The 23,254-nt window shown below is 30.7% G+C and overlaps 1 protein-coding gene across 3 annotated transcripts in view; it reads left to right on the top strand.

Annotated features, from left to right (window-relative positions):
- The window catches only part of LOC115877355 (protein dachsous), a 569,521-nt gene that overhangs the window by 386,803 nt on the left and 159,464 nt on the right, over positions 1 to 23,254 (top strand). Inside the window, exon 1 of one of the 3 annotated variants that reach the window (XM_030893497.1) lies at positions 16,338 to 16,402. The exons of 1 other annotated variant lie outside the window; for it this stretch is intronic. The gene's annotated coding sequence lies outside the window, so the exon portion shown is untranslated. Of the gene's footprint in view, positions 1 to 16,337; positions 16,403 to 23,254 lie in introns of those variants that run through there. One more of the 3 variants, XM_030893500.1, reaches the window with a different exon arrangement.

Raw genomic sequence — 23,254 nt, 5'->3', positions numbered from 1 at the left:
TAAATTTTCAAGAGAGAAACCCCTGAAAAGGTCTAGCCATTCTCAAAATTTAACCAAAAATATATTTGTTTAATTTTCAAAGTAAAATAACTCAATATGTTTATTTTATCGAGATCTACCAGCCCTAAAAATATTTGCACTTATTTAAGACTCACCCTGTATATTTAAATTTATTAGTTAAATAAATATTTCTTATATAGAAAGTTATGAGCTTGAATTTTATTATACTTTCATAATTTGACAACTACATTATACAAAATTTAGCACTTTTGTTCTTATTAATTAATGATATCATTGCTTTCTAATCTATTTTTAATTTTTCCTTAAGATCTTTTCCAACAAAATTTACTGGCCATTTCGTAAGAGTCTAAATCAGCTTTAATATTTAAATTTTTATATTAAAGTGAAGCAATAAATATTTTACTGAATTTATTAGCATCGAAATCCGTATTTATGATGTGCAATATCGCCATTGTTCTCAAATGACAGATGGAATAGTAAAAACAACTAGTCATGACTATCTTTTTTTCAGTGAAAATTTTCTGTCACTCGTTGGAACACACCTAGTTGATTTAAAATCATAGTACCGTTTTAAATAAGGTTGACACTTCTTAGTATTTATTATTTTATGCTGTTTTACATGAGTTGCTAATCTTGTTTGACGCAAAGGAAATTTTATGGCTACTCTAAAATAAAATTTAACTTAAAATTTAAATAAATAAAATATAGAATTCATGTTATGTAAAAAGTCTCAAATGGGTTTATCTGAATTTTTGGATGTTAAAGACGATTTTTTTTGGCACCCAACTGGTAAAGGAGTACAAGGAGATACGATATCCCCAAAGCTGTTTACAGCAATATTAGAAAAAAATATTCCGTCAACTGGACTTGGCCAGCAAAGGATTAGAAATAGATGGAGAATATCTTAACCATTTAAGATTCGCTGATGACATAGTCTTAACTGCCAATAGTCCTGAAGAACTACAAGCACAAATTAATGAACTAAACACAGCCAGCAATAAAGTGGGTCTCAAAATGAATTTAGCAAAAACTAAAGTAATGTACAAAGAACTAGTGAAAAGAAAAGACACTCAAAATATGTAATTTGAAATAGTATATACATATATATTTGCGACAACTAATAGCTCGGGATCTCTACTACCAGAAAAGAACGGGTGATAGATGGATCACAAAAATTACAGCATGGTACCCATGTGAGACCTAGAGTAAAACCCTCAAGAGACCTAGAGGAAGACCAAACCTGGGATAGGACCATGATATTAGGAAATTAGCAGGGATAACTTAGGCCCGCATAGCCAACAATAGACAAAAATGGGCCCAACTACAAAGGGAGCATGTGAGGGAGGCTACACTATAATTGAAAATTGTTTATAAATGAAAATGAATATGATGATAATATATAAAATAAAATATAAAACTTCACTAAAAATCCAATATCTAAATCATTAATAACAAATTTAATGTAATTATAACAGGTAGGAAAAACTGGAAAAACGTAAGGAGAATAGAGGAAATACAAGACTGCCGAAGAAAATAATATAGAGATCAGGAGAGAACCGCAATAGATCTGAAAAGGTCACAATGGAATAGGTCTGTGCCAGCTCAAAAATCTACTGTTTAAAATCATATAATGTATATAGTCCAGTCATTGGGGAGTTTTGCTTGGAAAAAAGTCCGGAAGTTTTGAAACTTTGCAGGTTTATAGGTTTTGCGGTCCCTAACTAAAATCCATAAAATGCATATTTCCAGACTTGCCGCCGTCGCCGCCATCTTGCCAAGATGGCGCCCAAAATCGGTATTTTGTAAATATCTCGAAAACTATGCGTTTTTCTCAAAAATTTGAAGAGAGCAAAGTTAAAGAGAATAAAATTTCCTATAAAAAAGTTCCATGAAAATTTTCGCTAAAGTCAACCGTTTAGGCACAAAATCACTGGAAATTTAACAATTTTGCGTAAAATATGATATATTTATAGTCGATGTTTCGAACTCAAATGTCGATTAGGGTTTACTAAAACTAGTTTTAGTTTAGTTTCTTCAATTTTGTCATGAAAGAGTGGAATATCATTAATTCGCTCATTAATTTATGAACCATTAATTTTAATTATTGAAAATGTGTACTTGTTTCCACACCACCCAAGAGGTAAAGTACATGGCGCATTTATTTTAACGTGGTCTCCCCGGAGGCCTACTCTACTAGATAAATTAAAAACTTTAACTTATCTGCACAAGCCCGACGGACCTGGCTCATTGATGTCAAAGTCGATCGTGTTTGCTGTGCTGGGCTCATCAGGGTGGTCTCTCAATTCGTTCAACCCTTCATCTTCAGTTGCCAGAGGGATATCTACAGGCAAGTCCAACTCCTCTTCATCGGATTCGTCGAGTGACACTTCAGTGACGTTGTCAGAGCATTTCCCATTGCAGTATGCACAAACCATTGAACATTTTAATCCTGCTTTTCTGCATCCGCAGGCTTTATCACAGTTGTTGGTTTTGCATTTACAGGATAAAAATGCCAATAGAGATTTTGGAGCTGGAGCTTTCAACGTTGTGACTGGAGTAATGCCTGTTTTTGTTTTCTTCCAAACCCATTCTTCGGCATCTTTGGTACAACCAGACCAATGCTAAATCTTGTGGTAAGTTCGCAATGAATGCTGTCCAGCACCAAGTCCAGCACGACAATTAATTATTCATAAGTTAATGTAATTACAAAATGCAGATTTTGGGCGCCATCTTGACAAGATGGCGGCGCCGACGGCAAGTCTGAAAATGTGCACTTTATGGATTTTAGTTAGGGACCCCAAAAAATATAAACCTGCAAAGTTTCAAAACTTCCGGACTTTTTTCCAAGCAGGACCCTTTTTTGATCCCCAATGGCTGAACTAATATATTTAATAAATGTTCTAGGTCAGAAATAATAAAAGTTATAAATTATTAAAAGTGGTACAAAATGGAAAGCTAATATTGTACTTTTATAATAATTCACATTCATATTTTACTCCAAAATTTTGCTTGAAATTACTATAAAATATACATATCATAGTAAAAAATAAGTGAGTCAATTTGTAATTATCAGTAAACGTTTGGTTTGAAGAAACAAAAACTGTCTTAACAGTTATTCTTTTTTTTTCTAAAATCTGCCTAGAAAATTAGGTTTTTCTTTGCAATGGACAACCGAAAGAAAAATAACTGTACCCGTCTGAGAAATAATTAGAATCGAACTACGCCGTCCTAGTTTAGTGGCGCCTTTGGCGATTCGAACGCACAACAATGGTACAGAGAGGAGAAGGAAAAAACTCCAATCGATGCTAGATTGTAGATAATATTATTTCAGTATCATTTTGTGTTTGTAAATGGCGAATCTAGGTTAATAATTACAATAAATATCGTTAAGTAATAGGAATTATCGTGATAATTGCCTGGTATTTGCGGATTCGTGCTAGTAGTATTGTGAAGTAAATCACCTGTTCAAATAGCTTCGGGGATACAAAAGAGAAACTAAAAAACTTATTGTATTGGAAATGTTAATCCGCTAATATGAACTGTTAAATACATGCGATTGTATTGAAGATATACTTAAAATATTATTCTTAAAATCTGTTTCAAAATCTCAATTTATCCCAAATTCTAAGCGAAATTTGACATTGCTAATCATCAATATTGAAGAAAACTATATACAAGTCACTATTTTATCTAGGGGAAGCTATTATAATAATGTGATCAAACTTTTTTTGAGTAAACAGGGTTTGAAATTCTGAAATTCTCACATTAGAAATTCCTAAAGCTTCACTAATGTGAACATTGTTGATTGTAGTGAATTCCTCTTCTTCTTCTTTCTCAGCCTGGTTCCATCCAGTGTTGAATATAGTCTCCATACTAGGTCCATGCTTTGCGATATCTAGCCAATCTTATCCAATGTCTTTTTGTCACTGTTCTAACGTCATCGATATATTTTTTGGTCGGCCTAAAACTTCTTGTGGTTCTCCTTAGACTGCAGAGTATGACTTTTTGGGCCATTGTTCTTTGTGTCTTTTTGCTTCCGACGATGGGAGGAGTTAGATATACCTCCTGAAACATTAAGGACTTGTTTGTCCTTTAGACAAATTTGTTTTATTAGTAAAATACAGCTAACAAGTTGGTCTCCGTTGGATTAATGCAGCGGTGTTTCCATAAAATAACTATTCTTCTTTGGAGAATTTCTTACAGTGCAAGTGGCGAAATACATAAAGGACCTTTTTGCAGAGCGGAATCCACCATAGAGCTATAGACATGATTTAAAATAAAGTGTCTTATGGCTAGTTTTTGAATTCTTATCTACTTATATACCCATTACCTATCTAATTTATTAATGCACTTGCAAATTGTGCGATAAAACGAATATTTTCCTACAGTTCTAATAATTTCATTAATTCAAAGCTGTGATAATTTAGTAAATTCATAAATATTACATTGTTCATCATTTTTAGGAAAACTTAACGTAGTAATAATCTAAGTTAGGAAGAATATAATGGTGGAGCCGGATTAATATGGGAAATCTGCCCCCGCTGCTTTTTTAACTCGCACTCAGGGGATCGATTTGCTATCGAATCAAAATAATTTACCTAAATTTTTAATATTTTCTTTCTATCTTTAATATTTTCTACGCACTTTTTTAAACTAAATAAAAATATAAGTTAGTTAAAACAGAAGATTTTAGAAAAAAAAGAGTTTTTAATTTTTTTCATATTGTTCCACCACTTTCCAAATTCTAAAAAAATCCTGAGTGTAAAGAAGTATAAAAGACATTTTCTGACGATTTTTAGTGAGTGACGATTTTTCCATATTTCACAATGGTTAAAAAAATGAAGATTTTAATTTTCATTCCTCCGCTAAAAATCGGCTTTTCGTTTAAGAATCATGATGATATATACCTATTGATATGGTAGGCTATTAAGATCGGCAAAAAAAAGTTTTTTTAATTTCACTCAAAATGAGTTATTTGGGTCATAAATGACCTAAATACAAAATATTTTCATGGTGTCTGTCTGTCTGTCTGTCTGTCTGTCCGTCTGTAACACGATAATTCAAAAATCGCTAAACCGATTTTAACCAAATTGGACACAAAAATACTGTGGCCCCCGAGAATCTGGCCATTAGTTTTTGGTGGGGGTGGAGGATTGGCGATGGGGTATGGAAGGGGGTTAAAAATTTTAAAAAATCTCTCTTTTAAAAACTCCAAAATTACAGTAGCTAGCGAAACGCGGTTTTCAATTTAAGATTAGGAATAATATTTGCAACAAAATTTGTAATAACATCAAAATCAATCAAAGTCGCAGTTTTTGAGATAAAAATAATTGGAAAAATGCCTTTACTATGAAACTAAAAGAACTGCCTACCAACTTTTTATTGACATATTTTAGTATGGGCGGCTATACGTGCCTCCCGGCACCAATTTTGTTTTCATATCTTTGACTTATCATCCTTAATTAATTTAGAATTTTACTATAAAAATACAAATAAAATTCGAGTTTGAAGAAAACAGTTTTTTTTTTGAAAATCTCGAAAACCGTTTGAGTTACAGAGCTAAAAATTAGGTGAATTATTTTGATTCGACCAAATCGATCCCCTGAGTGCGAGTCAAAAAAGCCGCGGGGGCAGATTTCTCATATTAATCCGGCTATACCCTATTCCGGACGGTCATCCGTCCGTCCACTCGCATCGTCTAACGTCACTTAACTTCGGTGATCTCTCGGGAACCGGAGTTTCGCGTAGCTGGACGTTAGCCCGGCTGTTCCCCCCCATATTACATAGTCGATAGTACGTATATTACTACAGAATTTAATTTGATAAGGTTCATTATCATTTTTTGTAGTTACAGGGATCGACCACTGAACGTAGCCATAAACAACGCTACAAACAAAAATAAAAATTAAAAATAATCGATGTACTAATTTTTGTGGTTTTCGTCAACCGAACTCCAACTTATTTCCCAGGAAAATCACTGTCGATGATTTTCTTGCGTTTATTTGTTCTAATGCTTCGGTTTCGTAGCGCCGACGAAGCATGACGTCGGCCGATGCTGCCATTAACATCTTCTTCTAAGAAACGTAATGAGATTTCAAAAAAAAATCTTACTTGGTCTTTGTTTTAAAATTGTAAATATAATACACATCTCTCGGTGTGGTTTCCAAGCTTGTAATAAGGGATATCATGCTTCGTTTTATGTCTGTTTCTTTCAAGAAAGAGATACAGAAGCAAAAAACGGTTGCAGTAAATTGATTTTTTACTACTTCCTCGTCTCAGGCGTTTATTGATTTGTTTTATTCGCCTTTTGTTTAAGCTGTAAAGAGATCTTGTAATATTTAACTACCTGGCAAGGAAGTTAAATATTACAACAAAAGAAAATATTTAAAGAGATAAATTGTTACTATTTCTAGATGTCATAAATTTATAAGAAAACTATTTATATGGAACGGTATCTAAATTATCAGTTCAGTCATCAAATTCTATAAACCGGGATTACGGGAGCACTATATAATTGCGGAAAATGTAACATAGAGAATCGGAATAACAAAGAAATGTATTAAAACTGCCTTGAACAATTTTTATAGCACAGAGTGCTTATAATCAGAGTCATAACAATCATGCCTAGAGTTTTCATCAAACTTTCAAATATTGATGGTCCTTCAAAATATTGTTGAGCTTGTTTGGTAGATTTAGCTACATCAAGAAAGTTTTAATAGAGAAATATTTATTATGAGACTCTACTATAAGTATATCTACAGCGTGTTTCAAAAAACACGTGACGTCTCTCGTGGGGAGATTCCTCATGTAAAAATAAGATAATATATTTTTTTTTCGTATCGATATAGGTCTTATTTTGCTTTGTTTCGTAGCTACAGGGTATTAAAGTCTTAATATTTTTTGGATTTATTATAATTTTTTTCTAAGTACTTGTAGCGTTTCGAATCAAATTTTCAGACAAAAATGGGACATATAATAAACGCAATTTTATTAATTTGCCTTGATCCAAGTCTAATAGGAACCTTTAAAAAAAATTAATATCATTAACTTGCAAAAGTTTTAAATAAGTACTCATTGATTCCTCATCAAAAAATATGAAAAAAAGTTCCTATAAACATGGGTATGGAAATAAAATTTGGTTTTTTATAATTATCTTATATACCAATATTTTTTTATTTGAAATTGCTGTAGGTTGGACTAATATTAATATAACTAATATAGTAATAATATTTAATAGCAAATTAAGTAAAATATATAATTTATTAATTTTATTTAATTTTATTAATTGTGATTAATAAAATTACGTTTATTTCATCAAGGAGGCGGAATTAGACAAAATATCACATAATTTTTAATTGGTATTAAACGGCTTACACAATTTTGACATCAAAAGAAAAAAGTCAGTGGCGCACATGTTTTTTTTTGAAAAATATTCCAGTGGTAACCCCATATTCCGCACGTTCCTGATAAATCTATCGACACTTTTATAGCATTAAAATATGTCGCACTTATAGTAACTTTTGCCCTGAAAATTTCATTCGAATCACTAAAAGTACTAAACTTAGGTACTTAAATTAACTTAAGTATTTAAATTAACTGTAACTACGAAACAAGGCAAAATCGGACCTATGTTCATATGAAAAATACATCTTATTTTCACGGGAGGAATCTCCCCACAAGATGTGGCATATGTTTTTTTAAAAAACACTCTGTATACTCTGCTAAGTGGTAGTTTAATTTCAAGCAATATTTTTTTTTTGTTTTTTGATAAATTATTAATTTAATAAAGATGAAATAAAAATAAGATGGCGCCTGACGCTTTATATCTGTATCATCATACAACTAAAGAGAATTTAGTAGCATCAAATACTTAGTTTTAATGGACTGTAAATCGATAGGCACTCAATATTTTTCTTTCGGTTAAATGATTATATGAACTTTAGTACTGAGCTTAAGTAATAAAAAGCAGAATAAAATAAATTTTATAGCTTGCCATAGAATAATTAATCGAAATTAATCATGTCCTGAACATGAAATCGTTATAAACGGACCAATAATAATAAAACCCAGCAATAACTTTCCAAATGTATAAACAAACATACAATTATTTTCCAATAAAACTTTTGTAAAAAAATTAAAGGATACCGGATTAAAATAATCTTTATATATGGTAATCGATACAATAAGTTTATATGTTATTTAGATAATAAAGCCATACCATTTCGTAATAAATTAATGCACTCAAGTGAATAAAGTTATTTAACTTTATCAATTATGAAAATATTATAATTTTGCGTTTTTTTTTTCAGTGTATTTAATTGCTTACATACTTTTGCAGAATAAGTTGCTAATAATAATGAGTTCCAAAATAAATTTTATTCAAATATTTTTTAGAATGTGGTGTGATGTTGTTCGTTAGATGAATGACGTTTGAAGTAATAAGTTTTTTATAAGTAATAAGTTTGAAGTTTGAAGTAACTTTAATACTAATTTTGTTAGTATATATTAATAATAAAAGTTAAGCTTTTTCATATAAAGATCTTGGACATACATATTAACCTAATTACTTATTTAATACATATAATAAGTAAAATAAAACACTAGTCCACCAAAACATTTAACTTTTTCACTGGACGCGCATTTCGCTAACTATGTTCATCATCAGTAGATGTAATGATAATAATAAATAAGATTAATAATCATCAGTTGATGGTGCTAACATGGTTAGCGAAACGCGCGTCTAGTGCAAAAGTAAATTATTAGTTGTTAATATTGGTGTATTGTTGTGAACTAGTGTTATATTTTGCTGTTGTAACACCAAAGGTTCCAACCCTCAACTGTAATATATTAAATTAGACCTAAATTAAGAAATAAATACGTAAACGCAATATAGATACCGTTTCCCATATAAATTTACATATGAAATGACAGCGATCTTCATTTCATAGCCATCGCTGACGCCGTTTTTATTCGATCATACGGTAGTAATGAAAATATAAAAAAAGTTTTAAACGAATGTTGACTATTAGATACATAAAAAGGCTTTTTATTCTTATTTAGTAAGTCTTAATAAGTTTTAGTCGTTTTAGTTATGCAAATTCTGTTTTTTTTTCAAAATCCTTTTTCACACAAGTACAGGGTGTCCCATTTTAGTTGAAATCATACGGTATCCTCGTTATTAGTGAAGATAGGAGGATGCGGATTTCATCTTCGCGATACCTTTCGAATAACAGAGATACGGGGGTATCTCAAATTGCAAAATTTTCAAAAAGGGTTATGAAAACAAAACTCAGAAACGAGAAGGGTTGTGAAAATTTTGTTTACAGCATCTTTCGTTCGACAAAAAAGTGCGAAATATTTGTGCAAACCACATCCTTCTATTTTCACTAATAACGGAGATACGCTATGATTTCAACTAAAATGGGATACCCTATACATTTTCTATGACATATAAGGAATTTAAACCGACTGAATTTTAACTCTGACTAATACTGGAACCTGCAGCAACATATGACAACAACGTATATCTTTCTGTGAGCACTGAGTGTGTCCTAAAATAAGTGTTCATTTGAGAAAAAAAAACTATTATTATTTAATAACATGAATTTGTGTGGTGAAAACTAAGTGAAGATGCTAAATAAGTAAAATAAAGCAAGTCAAATAAAAATTACGAGGATCAAGTAATATTTAGTTTCCATCCTAGAATGTAGAATGTACAGTGAGAGTTAATCACTGCGACCTTCTATTGCGTCTCCTTTCTTGAGTTAAAACTCATCACACATGGGGATAGTTTACACCCTAAGGCTAGGGTTGCCAACTTTCAAAATAAAATATAGAGGACGAGAAAGTAAAAAAGGGGTACAGGAGAAACATTTTTTGAAACCTCGCCCAAATATCTAGAATTTACTAAAAAGTTATGTCAACGTTATGCGATGTCTTTCTTACTTTTTTAAAAATATTTATACTCAAAACTTGTTAAAATAAAACAAACTATTTCTAACATCTTTTTTTCAACACATAAGCTAATAGTAATATAAAATAGCTAAACTTGCTTATCGCTTCCACAAATATTTCTTGTACATAAATATTTCTTCATTTTCTGAAGAAACTGCACTAACGAGTGGGAGTAGCGAAAGACAGAAGCATTTCGGCCATAGACGAATATTTTTTAAATTTTGAGTTTGGTATGAAAAAAAAGATTTTTTTCAATACGTGAGAGAAAAGAGGACAGTCAGATCAAAAAGAGGACTATCCTCCGGAATAGAGCATCATTTCTGAAACATGTATATTAATATTACTTATTTTATACTCTTACTACAACTTTAAATATATTTATCAAGGGTTTATGGCCTAAAATATAAACCATGCATGTCCAAAAATTAATTGCATAAAGTTAGTTTTATCTAATCTCTTAATTTGTCTGTCTGATCTCCCATTCTAGGGTTCGCTGCCTACTATCAGTACGTCGGCGGAATTTGCTCTGTCTGGATACAACTTCATTTTTTATATTGGATAATTTTATGCATTTCGGAATGCAAACAACAATGGCGCACATTGTTTACGTTATGCGTTTTGGTCGCTGGACAGCGGTTGTTTTATAAGATCTAAACTATATATCATATTATGCAAATATTAACATGTGATACCAAATTAATAAATTACTTCAAGTTACTCGCAATTTAACACAGTGACAAGATTAATAAACGTAATTATTAGGAATGTTAATGTCTGGAAATAAAAACAAGGATAAACCTTTATATGCCCATGCGAATAAATTAACATATTCCGAAGTAAAGGCGAAAAATAATGTGAAATAAGATCCTTTTGTGCTCATTTAACACTTATTTTTGAAAAAAGACTTTTTAAATTTTAAATAATTGTTATTCTTGAGACGATCGTCTCTGAAATCATTTATATTTTAATTTATTAAAGCCCTATATACATAGGGTTTCCATACGTCCGGATTTACCCAGATATGTCCGGATTTTGTGCGGATTTCAGAGTTCATTTGTCCGGATTTCTGAGTTCACTTGTCCGGAATTTCCAAAACCCTTTATGGAAACCCTACCTATACATTCTTTATTATACAGGGCCTTATTATATTCAGGTCATTTTGGCTGCATATTCTGCAGACAAAAATAAATAAAAAAGTTCCTATAAAATGTAAATCCCAAAATGCTTTGTTTCAGATATACGGGGTGTAGAAATTTCATTTTTATATCAATTTTTTTCGGCGATCTCGAAACACTCACAATTTTTTATTTAATAATAATAATTAATCGATGTAATTAATAAACAAAATGCGCTATCAGCCGAGATGCCCAGTTGTTTGAAATAGAAAGTGGATTTGCGTCGCCATATCTGCGTTTAAGTGAAGGTACGACGCTTTTAAGTAGGTCTCTTCGTATATGCTACCACACTTTTTTTGATTACTGAAGCATGAATGAACACGGATTGAGGTTACATGTCATTGAAACGTCGATATTACCCATTTAAATGATCGTATTTCGACATTGGGATTTTTTTTGCTTCTGATTTCGAAATATTTGTTTACAACACAGACAATAACACCACTCTCGTTTGATACTCCTTTAGGTATAAAAAGTCCATCAAAGATACCTTGACACACGACTCCAGTATTGGGCAGTGTTTGGTTTGGTTTGGTTACTAGAGCTAATACGTTGTAATGGCATTTATTATTCCCAGTAGGTCCCATTTCGGGATGTATGACAGATATCACATCATATCTAGGTTCGATATTAGTTTACAAAGAAACTTTGTGATTTTTGATTATATTTATGAATTTGATTATAATCGAATTAACGTAGGCGTGTGTGTAAGCGTACATAGATAGTATCTATTAAAAGCAATATTTGGATTTGGTAAATCAATACTACGGGGCTGATAAGTAAATTAACATTCCTTTTGAAAAGTTGAGCTTTAAATTGGACACACTAGATGCACTATTTTATACGCGTTATGTTGAATCGGCACCTTTTAATATATTTTACAAGTTGTTTTATTAATCTGGAGGTAAAATGACAGACAATTATTCGTATTAGGTATAAAATACGATTCAACAACTGTTAAATTATTTGTGGTCATTCTTGTGACTGCTTTTACAGCGCTGTAAAAAGGTTCCGGGCTTATGAATGATATTGATGAGCCTTGTTTTTCCATTTTATCTGCCTTTTCTTATCTTTTCTTTTTAGAAAAGAGACAATTCACAGACAAGTTTTAGAAGACGAGATGGCACAGTACTGAATCCTAATTGATGTATTCCAAGTTTTCTTTCGAATGCTACTGATACTATACATTAAGGCAAATGAAATGGATCAACAAGGCTCACCAATATCATTCGCAAGCCCGGAACCTTTTTGCAGCGCTGTAAAACTCACAAGAATGACCACAAACCACCAACACATCTACAGAATGATAGAGGAATTCATCAAGGTGGAGACAGGCAAGAATGTTCACAGTAGAACATTCGCCAAAATATACGACAGACCTATGCAACATAAACAAAAACAGAAAGACTGTCAAAGTTTTAGTGGGTCTACTAATAAGACATATATAGAGCTTAATATGCATTTAAAGCTGATAAAATTGATGGATGAAGTCATTAAGTGAACGACAGCCTGTAAAATAAGTGGACCTTTGTATTAGTAATGATAAGCCATTGACAAAGAGCTATATGGAGGGTTCAACCTCCACGCTTCTAGACTTTTTGAAAAGGATAGGAGTGGCGAGTGTAACCTAGCGATCAGAAGAGGACCAAAGTGGACCTGAAAGGATCGCAGTGGATACAGACTGATAGCCACTTCTACATATTAATATTTACATAAAAAAGTAATGAAATATTATTCGTGGAGATTGTATTAATGTAAAAAATCTATAGTAGTATTGAGTACGAAAAGTGAGACCAAGTACTACAGAAAGTAAAAGCAGTAGTTAGAATGGAATCGCCCACATCGTTTCTTCCTAAATGAACTAAACCATTCCATTACCCTATCCAAATAGATTTAGAAGCGTTCATAGTCTGAAATAGCTCTGGCTTTGCTTAAACATCTTCCAGCAATTGCCGGCCGGGCTCGCGCGCTCTCACACACGCACCGGCCCTATACATTTCCTCGGTCGTACCATAAAATTCCTTATTGATATTAATATGGCAGTGGCATAGTCTTGTTTTGCGAACAGACATAACACGGCTACTATAAATAACCGACGGCACGGTCATAATTAATATTCGACTAGTCGGCAAAGTAAATTTATCGCTTTTGAATGGCGAACACAGGGGCATATAATTTAATTATTGCCCGGATGGCTGGTATGCAAGGATGCCCTTAGTTCTTCAGTTTCTTCCTTTTTGGTCGTTTTACGTACATGAAAACATATAACTGTTTATGTGCTGAACACAAGATGCGAACCAGGATTATCGTTACAAAAATAACGTTATTAAGTACGAGTATAGCCAATAATCTTGTTTCGGAATACTAAAGCACGAACCTGTCTAGGTTTGAATATAAACGTTTTTTTCATCAACTCATCTAATTAATTGGGAAATTGAATAAAAAATGGAAAGAAAATTAGTTCTCCGTCATTCTTATCTATTCTACACCGACCGCGACATTTTCTAAAAAATGTATGGCACGGAGCTAATAGGTACTGGTCTGGAAATCTCATAAAACTAATGGTAATTTTAAGACTTTGAGAATCTCCTGCAAAAGATTGGTCCTCATATTTCCAAAAGGATACTAATTCCTGTACAGCAACTTCGGTTCAAGAAGTTGTGGGTATGCATTTGTGTCACAGCTCGCTAATGTATATGAACTTTAATAAACTACTCAAAATAATTATCGAATATTTTCTAAAAAAAAGTGCGTAGCCTAATTATCCTAAAAAAACTCACAAGAGAAAGGCAGAAAAATGTATGCTACATTTAGAAATATGGAATAATTGCTTTTATTCAAATATGTGATAATTATTTTGAGTAGTGGACATTCACTATATGATCAGTGGATAAATAAACATAAAAGAGATAATTTATGACAAGCAAATAAGTGTGTGTTCCCCTTTCTTGAGTTATATCGAGTTATTGAATACAGTCTCAGGGCTTTAACAAAAACTAGTATCTGAGGCGGCTCCACAAAGGTTAGCTCTCCATCTTCGACATCAGCTGTACCAAAGTTTATGGCACGTACGAAGCGGTGATGAGAGGTTCTGGTGTTTCCCCATTTCCCCAGAATCTCCATTTGCCGTTGTTTCTCAGCTTCAATCTACTTATAACTAATAAGTTATATTCAAGTAACGACTTAAGCTTCAATGAGAACGTCGCAATTAGTGGAATAAATTAGTGGTTTCAATTAGCGTATAAGTTTGTTCCTTTAATTTCAATGTAAGCATTCAGAACGTCAAAATTAGTGGTAGTCATTTTCAATTAGTAGAAAAAGTTAACAAACTTTTAACTTTTCCACTAATTGTACTTCAAAATTTGCGAAGGTTTGTTGGTGCATTTTTTTCAAACGCCGAAATGACATACATTTTGGCCTTTGATTATCATCCGTCAAGAGAAATTTTGGTTAAACATCAAAAGTTGATTGTTGCATAAACTGAATATTATGCTTTCTTTGTGGATACAACTGACTATTGCTGTTGCTAGGATATTTTATTAATTTTAATTGTGTTTTTTAGACATTCTGAATGATCATAAACTAATTTCGAGAATCTCGAGATTTCGAGATATAATGATCATAAACTAATTCCACTAATTGCGAGGTTCAGAATGAAGCTTTAAGGTCTAAAATTAATCATGTGTTTCTGAATTTTGCTCTGTATATTTGACTTTATGTAATATATAATATAATATATATATATATATATATATATATATATATATATATATATAATGCCCTGTATATTTGACTTTACAAGCTGGATTCATCTATGGAATTCCGAAGCAAATTAATAACTGGTTACCTAGTGCTTTTAACAATTATAAATATGACCGCCAAAGAACTATCCATCTTTATTTCCATCTAATGTTCCATTAAATATATGCATATTGGAGATCTTTATGACGGTACTTTTTTATCTATGAGAGATATTTCTAGTAGCCACCCTGTATATGTATCTGTTGCAGAAAAATGTAAAATTATGTAAATGTTAATACCTACTTGGTTAACGTTGATATTAATGAGTTTATCGTACTTCACTGGGAATGAAATGTAAGTTTTTACTTGATGTTACTACAGAATCAAAAACACAAATTTATAATATGATATGGTGTTGCAATATCCACTTTAAAGTTGTTCTTGATATTTTATAAGATATAATATGCATGTACTTAATTAAATTTATTTCAAAGTTACAATAATTATAAAAAAATATCTGAACTTGGATATTTATTTATATAAAACCATAGAGATCCCTTTTTTCAAATTGCACAATAATTTGACACACATTAGATTAGAACGATTAAAGTACAAAATTTCATAGTACATTAAATGCATTATTTTTCTTCACCTATTTTCGATTGTTTAATATAATAACCAATTTACTAATAAATTCTATTTCGTACAATTATTTTTCAATTTTAAAACAAAAATTTGCGAAACTACCAAACAGATGTATAACATTTTGTTTACAACATATATACAGTTTCAGGGCTTTGACAAAAATCAGTATCTAAGACGGTTCCACAGAGGCCAGCTTGCCGTTGTTTCTCAGCCTCAATCTCAAAATAATATATTCCAAACATTAGTTACATTCAAATAAAGACTTAAAGAAGTCTAAAATTAATTAAGTGTTTTTGAATTTTGCTGGTGTTTTCCCATTTCCCCACAGAACCTGCATTTACCGTTGTTTCTCAGCGTTATTCTACTTACATTAGTTATATTCAAGTAACGACTTAAAGAAGTCTAAAATTAATCATGTGTTTTTGAATTTTGCTAACCCTGTATAGTTGACTTTACAACCTCGACTCATCTATGGAAGTCCGAAGCAAATTAATAACTGGTTACGTGGGTAAAAAAGCTGGCCCCAGTCCGCCCCTGTACGTATATCCCTCCGTCGAGCCCTCTGTAATTTATTAACGAACCGGACAAAGCTAAACCGCAATGTGTCCAATGTAAAATGGCCGTGTAGAACGATTATAAACTGAGAGTATCATAATTTCTTATTGATATTCGCTGCTAGTGGTGTAGTCGGCATATGCCCATTTTTTTTTGTTCGTACAATGTTGTTATCTTCAAGGACGGGCGTGTTTTTATTATTATGCTAAATATTCGACTTAACAGTTCAGTTGGTGGTAAATAAGGATTAGTATTGGTGTGTAGTAAAATGTAAATTTAACGTGAGAGTCGTAAGGTGTTAATATTAAAGGGTATGTTGCGTATTCAATTATTTGATGGTTGTTTTCTGAAGATAACTCATCATGTTGATGCTATTCTTTTAAAAGTCTTTTAAAGCCCAATTTGCCACATCAATATACCTGTTAGACAGGGTGTTTCAATAACATGTGCCATCTCTTCCTCCAAGTACTTTTAGTGATTTGACTGAAATTTTGGGGGTAAAAGTTACTATAAGTGTTACATATTTTAATGCTAAAAAAGTCTCAATAAATTTATCAGGGACGTGCATATGGGTTATGACTGGAATGTTAATGAAAAGAAAAACATATGCGCTACTCACTTTTTTCTTTTGATATCTATAAAAATATATAAAATTGTTTCTATTTATATAAAAAAAAATTGAAAATTGTTTCTTGGGATTATGGTCCGTAATAAAAAGTTTTTTTTATTTTTTTAAGTCAAACACATTATCATAGTCAACGTTTCAATCTTTATCAAAACTTTTTTTTATAACCTTGGACGTCACAAAAACAACATTTTAAATTTACATTATACTACAGCGAAGTAGCATCTTTCACAAATCCGGTGGCTTATAAGACAAATACAACAAAGCACGTTTTTAGCATCTCTCAGTTAAGCTACAACAATTAAAAAATCCCTGATGGTCAGGTTTTCCACAGAATGGAAACTCGCAATTAATATCTATCTATATTATATTATTATTAGATATATCTATCTATATTATATTATTATTAGATATATCTATCTATATTATTATTAGACTTTATAAGGTATTTCATACAGAGCTAGAAGCTGGAAATTGGAGGGTACCTCTCTTAGGAATTGTAGAGCAGGTGGCAAGTGTCGGAATATTTTCATTTCCTTGGCATGTACTAGAATGATGTTTTCAGGCGATGGACAATTAAATTTCACTTTAGTGCATCCTCAGCAATATCACTAATCTTCAGCTTTCGATTTTAGCCGCACTACTAAACCGACTTGTATGAATGTATACTCATTCGGCACAGAATCTAATTTTCTTTAATTTATGTTGTACTGAAATATTCGCTAGAATGCAACGTTTTGGAACTGTAGGCGAAAATTTGAATAAAGTCCAAGAATTTTACTGTCTTTTGGGCCTCCTGAATCGAGCGGCGATCGAGCAACCGTGCAAACCTAGGAAATTTCTTTTTCACGTCAATTTGGCCTATAAGTAGTCATACAAGAACTAATTCAATAATGATGTGAGACAACAACAAATATACCAGGAGAATGTATGTATATATAGTTAAATCAAATTTTGATATTAGGTAAAAGATAAAATTCGAGTTAGGTTTCGTCAGTCATACTTATATAAATACAGATAAATTTGTTATTAATATGAACTACACGGGGTACCTGATATATTTCTATAAAAGCAATGATTTTCACTATCTACTTTACTTCAATATTTATCTATACAGTGACTGAATCTATCATTTTTATTTTAGCACGTATTTTATTATATTTTGTAGAGAGTGTATTGTGTAAAGTTGTTGATAAATTATTGTTTTGCTCTTTTATATTTTTTTATTTGCCATTGTTAGCACCTAGGAGTATATCGATTGAAGGAAAATTCCTCTAAATTTTGTTATTGTACATATTATATTAACTTCCGACTCAATAGATTTTCATTATTACAGCTCTTAGCTTAATTTATTTTTTACCGAGATAATTTTGTACGCTATTAAAATTTCAATATTGCGTTTGTATTTAACAACCGATATGAAAATTTGAGGGACATATAAAATTTAAAATTTATTCCCTATATGGAAAGCTATAAAAGATAGAAATAAATATTCGATTTTATAGCTTTTTTTATTTTAAATCTGTTCGTTCCTCATCTATTTATTAACACTGCGGTGGACTGTATTTTTAAGATGAAAAATCCGTTTCTTTACTGCACCAATAAATACCGGTGAAAATGTTACTTCAAGAAAAACTGGTATTTGACTTCATCTCCTATAAATTGAATACTAAAATTCTTAGCTTTTTTATTTGGTAAATATTTTTGTATCGCTTTTATTTATGCGGTTGTTCGGACATAACTTTATAGTTATGTTGTACACGCACAGCAAACGCTGTTTAAAATATTACAACCTGCTCTCGGTAACTTAGTTCTCTACATTTTCATATTTTTTATGTAACTTTATCATATATTGTACAAGTAATACACATACCGTATGGTCAGATTCTTTTTTAATTAACTAAAACATAAGCTAGAGTTATATTACACGGCACAGGAATTAAAATATAATTCATTTGAAGCTCATGGTATTTTTTACTGACTGATCATACTTCGATCCTAAACATCAAATTACTAGCAAGTAATATGTGATGTTTTATATTCTTGAGACTAATGCTAATATCAAATTAACTTGCGCATGTCCAAGGCTAATTAAGGTTTTAAAAAAAAATAAACATATGATTTTCGGAATGTTTTTTTACAATTATTTAACTAACTGTTGACTACACCCCACTTCTTCACGGGTATTACTACAGCAGGGCTGTAGTATAAAAGTTCAGTAGTTCTAGGATTTAGTTTAGTTTACACTTGATAATGGTCAGTGATCTGACCGAAACGTTGTGTAAATCAAAAATAAATAAAGACAATGAAAGTCCGAAATTCGTTTAGTTTCAATACTGAATCATTGTCTACCACATTCAAATTACCAATTTTTGTTTTCAAATAGTTTATCAAAATTAGGTTTTGAATAATTATATATATTATATTATATAATATCAAAGAAAATGATACTAATATATGTTTTCTTTCTTTTTCAGGTAATTTATATTCCTACGAAACGCTAGAGACGTAAGTAATATCAATAAGGCAATTATAAAGAGATTATTAAATAGTAATCTAAATAATATTCTCTTTTTAACTATGTCTAACTTTAATTGGCCATGGTTCTAGATATTGTGGTTATGAGTATACTATCATAATCTGTTTTTTATTAAAAATTGCGAAATACTCATATATTTTATATCCTTAAATGTTAGTGAAAGGCGAATCTTAATTGACGCTTAAACTAAATATTTTATATCATATGAAAAAAGAACTGCAAGCATCTCTGTATTGATAATCTTCTTCTTCGAGCCATTTTTTACCACAGCTCCGCTATTTCCTTCATTCCAGTTATCTTGGTGTCTTTGTGGTGAACACCTTTTTTCTCTTCATATTTTTTTTTATTTACTGCTTTTGGTCAAACATCTGGATCATTCATCAAATTTTCTGGGTTTCTAAGTAAATGACCGCACCACTTTAGACCACTTCTTTCAACCTGATCTAGAACAATTTCCAAAACATCTTAATAACTCTTACTCGTGATTGTCGAGAGACCAAAATTGAGGATGTAAAATTTGGCATCGTAATGAATGTATTGTTTGGCATGTTTTTTTTGCAACTGCTAGTTATTCAGGTTTCACCACACTTATTTATTATTTAGTATTTGAAATCCCATCGTCTAATCTGTTCGACGCCACCCGGTATTTAGCGGGAACCTGGCGCTTTTTGGAATCCGGGAATGTTGAACTTTCCTAGGAAAACATTTCAATAGATCTTTGTTTGGACTGGATGTCGACGACGAAACGTGTGTGTAGGTTCGAACGGAATCGGACATGGATAATACATATCTTTATGTTAAGTATCTTCCTCCGATCTAGCACGAAGTCGCGCTGCAAAATCACGGCCATTTGAAATGCAAAGTTGGTGCACACGTAGGGGGATCTCGACCGCTATCGGACACGAAGTAGCCGTTAAGTGTTTTTGTCCATTTCACTTTTTCGACTTCTAATTAAACTAGTGCTAATGTTTCGAACTGTAAATGAGTTTGCTCAGTTTGGAATTATTTACTTTATATAGATTATGGTTCATTATATCCTTGATTAAAAGTAAAATATGTTTTATGTATATATTTCTTAAGTAACAGTATCTATAACGAATGAATATAATATAATAACAATATAAATAACTATAATAACAATATTTTTTTATATCTTATATGTTCCTTATGTTTATTTAAGTACTGATTGTTGTAGAGTATAGGTTGATAAAAAATATAATGGCGGATTAATCAATTTATATATTGTAACTAACTATACATTTATCATAATGAAAAGTCCACTTGACTAGAATACTCATTGTTTCATATTGTACTAATATTTTTTAAGAAGTTGTGTATCATATCTCTATATGTTATGGAAAAATACATTAGACATTTTAAATTATATAAATTCATAAGAGTATTAAACCTTGAAACAATAATTTTTATCTGAGAAACTATAGAATTACAATAACTATTTTTACTAAGAAATACACCAAAATATAAAATATTTTAATACCTTAAGTATTTGATAATAATATAATTTAATATCAAATGTAATTTATCAAAACTTATACTTTCTATAAAAAAATATTTAAATATAATTTTTTCACTGGGTTTAACGTGTAATGAAATTAAACTAAGCGAAGAATTTTGAATGACACCCTGTATATCCTTCATATAATGCCAAATTTAATAGAGTGGATCTTTGAAGTTACCCACATCATATGTCAAGGTTTTTTTGTTGGTTTTCACTGAATTTAAACAAAGCCACGTTTTGTTTTTAAGTGAATAAAAAAGTCCCGAAATTTAGTATTGTTCGTTTTATCGAATTTATTTATTGTTCATTACTTCAAAAGTACTAGAAACGTAGTCTCACTATAATGAAAAAATAACTCTACTAAGTAATACCTCGGGTAACACCAATTATTTTGCTAAATACAAATATTTTTAAAAAATAATTAAGGTAGTGAAGTGTATCTTGATAAAATATTTGTACTATATTATAGACAAAAAATGATTTTTTTAATTACTACTTATACTTACTTATACCTATTAGTAAAAGTTTAACATTTTTCTATGGGTAAACATATTTTACTCTTAATATTTCTATAAAACCGCTTCGTATTCTAAATTTATAGAAAGACGAATATTAATATTGTTCAATGATATTTCAAAGATAAATAAAAGAGACTAATAGTATATTGTTTTATTAGGAGTAAAAACGATACTTTTTGCGGCGAGGCTGTACGTTTGACGTTACAGGTAAGGCACAAAAATTCATTTTTACTTCGAATAGAACATGCTATTTTTTTTAAACGTCTCAAATAATTTTTTAAACAATTTTAAACATTCTAAATAATATAAAATATTTAAAAGTAATACCTTGTATGTAATTATATCTCGATATACAGGGTGTCCCAGAAGTAAGTGCAAATATTTGAAGAGGTGATAGATCTCGATAAAAGAAACATATTTTCTCTTTATCGTTTTTCAAATAAATCCAAAATAACGGAGTTATTTTACTTTGAAAATTTCCAAAAAAAAGATTTTTTGCTAAAATTTTGAGAACCACTGGATCTTTTCTGGATTTTCTTTCTTGTAAATTTAATCTAATACCTATGTTGCCATATTATCAAGAAATTATGTTTTCTAACTAAAAACTAAAAAAATTTCCAAATTTTTTTTAAAAATTTCGAATTTTCAATTTTTTTTGCGAAAAAAACCTCATAGGCGTGTTTCTGGGGCTGAACTATACTACCAGTTAAAATATTTGCACTTATTTCTGGGACACCCTGTATAAACTATGGTTACGCTAGTTGAATTTGACACTTTATGTCAGTTTAATAATATATTTTTGTACTTTTATGCGTAGGCGTAAAAGTGCTTTACTTTTACGCCTAGGCGTTCAAATTACTTTTTTTATTGTCAATCGCGCCGCAAAAATCAGTACTTCTGTATCGTTTGAAAAAAATGTTTTATTTAATAGCATTTTTTCTATGTATGTTAAGAATTATTTTAAGAGGTTACGTAAATCACAGAAATTGTCAAATTTCTGTAATAAAAACAAAAAAAAATGCAATTTACTCATCTACTCAACTGCATTCTATACATGCATGTGCTGTGAAACTTATAGTAAACCAGTATAGACAGGTATGTTCGATTCATTATGTCTATAACTTTTGGTAACTAGATTCTCTCTCTCTCTCTCTCTCTCTATTAATAATTTACTACTTTGTATAATTATTATAAGTTTGTGTATAAATCATTTGTATTCTACCGATTAGGGATGTGTAACAAATAAAATCATGTTAATGAATCTAATAAGAGAAAGAAGTCACATTAATAACACATTTGAATAATATTTCCTTAATTTTCTTAGTTCTCAAACGTCTTCAGAAGCAATAAGAAAAAGCTATTCGCAGTCAGAATAACCAAATTACTTCATAAAATTTTTGTCAATATGTTAAACATCATAAATATTTACAAAACAGAAGATTGGAATTTTAATTTTAATATGTTTTATATATGCTCTTTAATTTATTTTCAAATGCGTTAAGTTGTTAGACGCTTTTATCATCATATTAATCGCCAACATTCCTTATTAAGCGTTGATTGTTACACCTGCATGTTAATTAACACCAAGCTTTTAATTGTTATACAAAAATGTATTTTTCTCTTCTATTGGGCTAAACATTTTCTTATGTTAGCTAATTAAACTTTAGATCTAAAAGTACCGCTATTAATTTTTTACATTGTGTTTAATAGAAATTGCAATGGTCTTATGATTTAGTCAGCTAAATAATAGAATAACGGTTTATGAAGAGGTCTTGACAAAAAACATATTTTTCACATAAACCTAATAATATACTTCTTGTAATTTTATTTAAGATCGTTTGCAGCAAAGACTGTTTCATAGAAAACATAAATAAATGAGCATTGAACAAGAACCAAAAAAACGACATACGTTTCTCAATTTATAGGAAGATGGTGATAAAAAAAACTTAAAACTATGGCAAT

The sequence above is a fragment of the Sitophilus oryzae genome, unplaced genomic scaffold, assembly GCF_002938485.1.
Source record: "Sitophilus oryzae breed Bouriz unplaced genomic scaffold, Soryzae_2.0 scaffold_1447_pilon_pilon, whole genome shotgun sequence".
Lineage (NCBI taxonomy): Eukaryota > Metazoa > Arthropoda > Insecta > Coleoptera > Curculionidae > Sitophilus > Sitophilus oryzae.
This window is presented reverse-complemented; position numbering and strand designations above follow the sequence as displayed.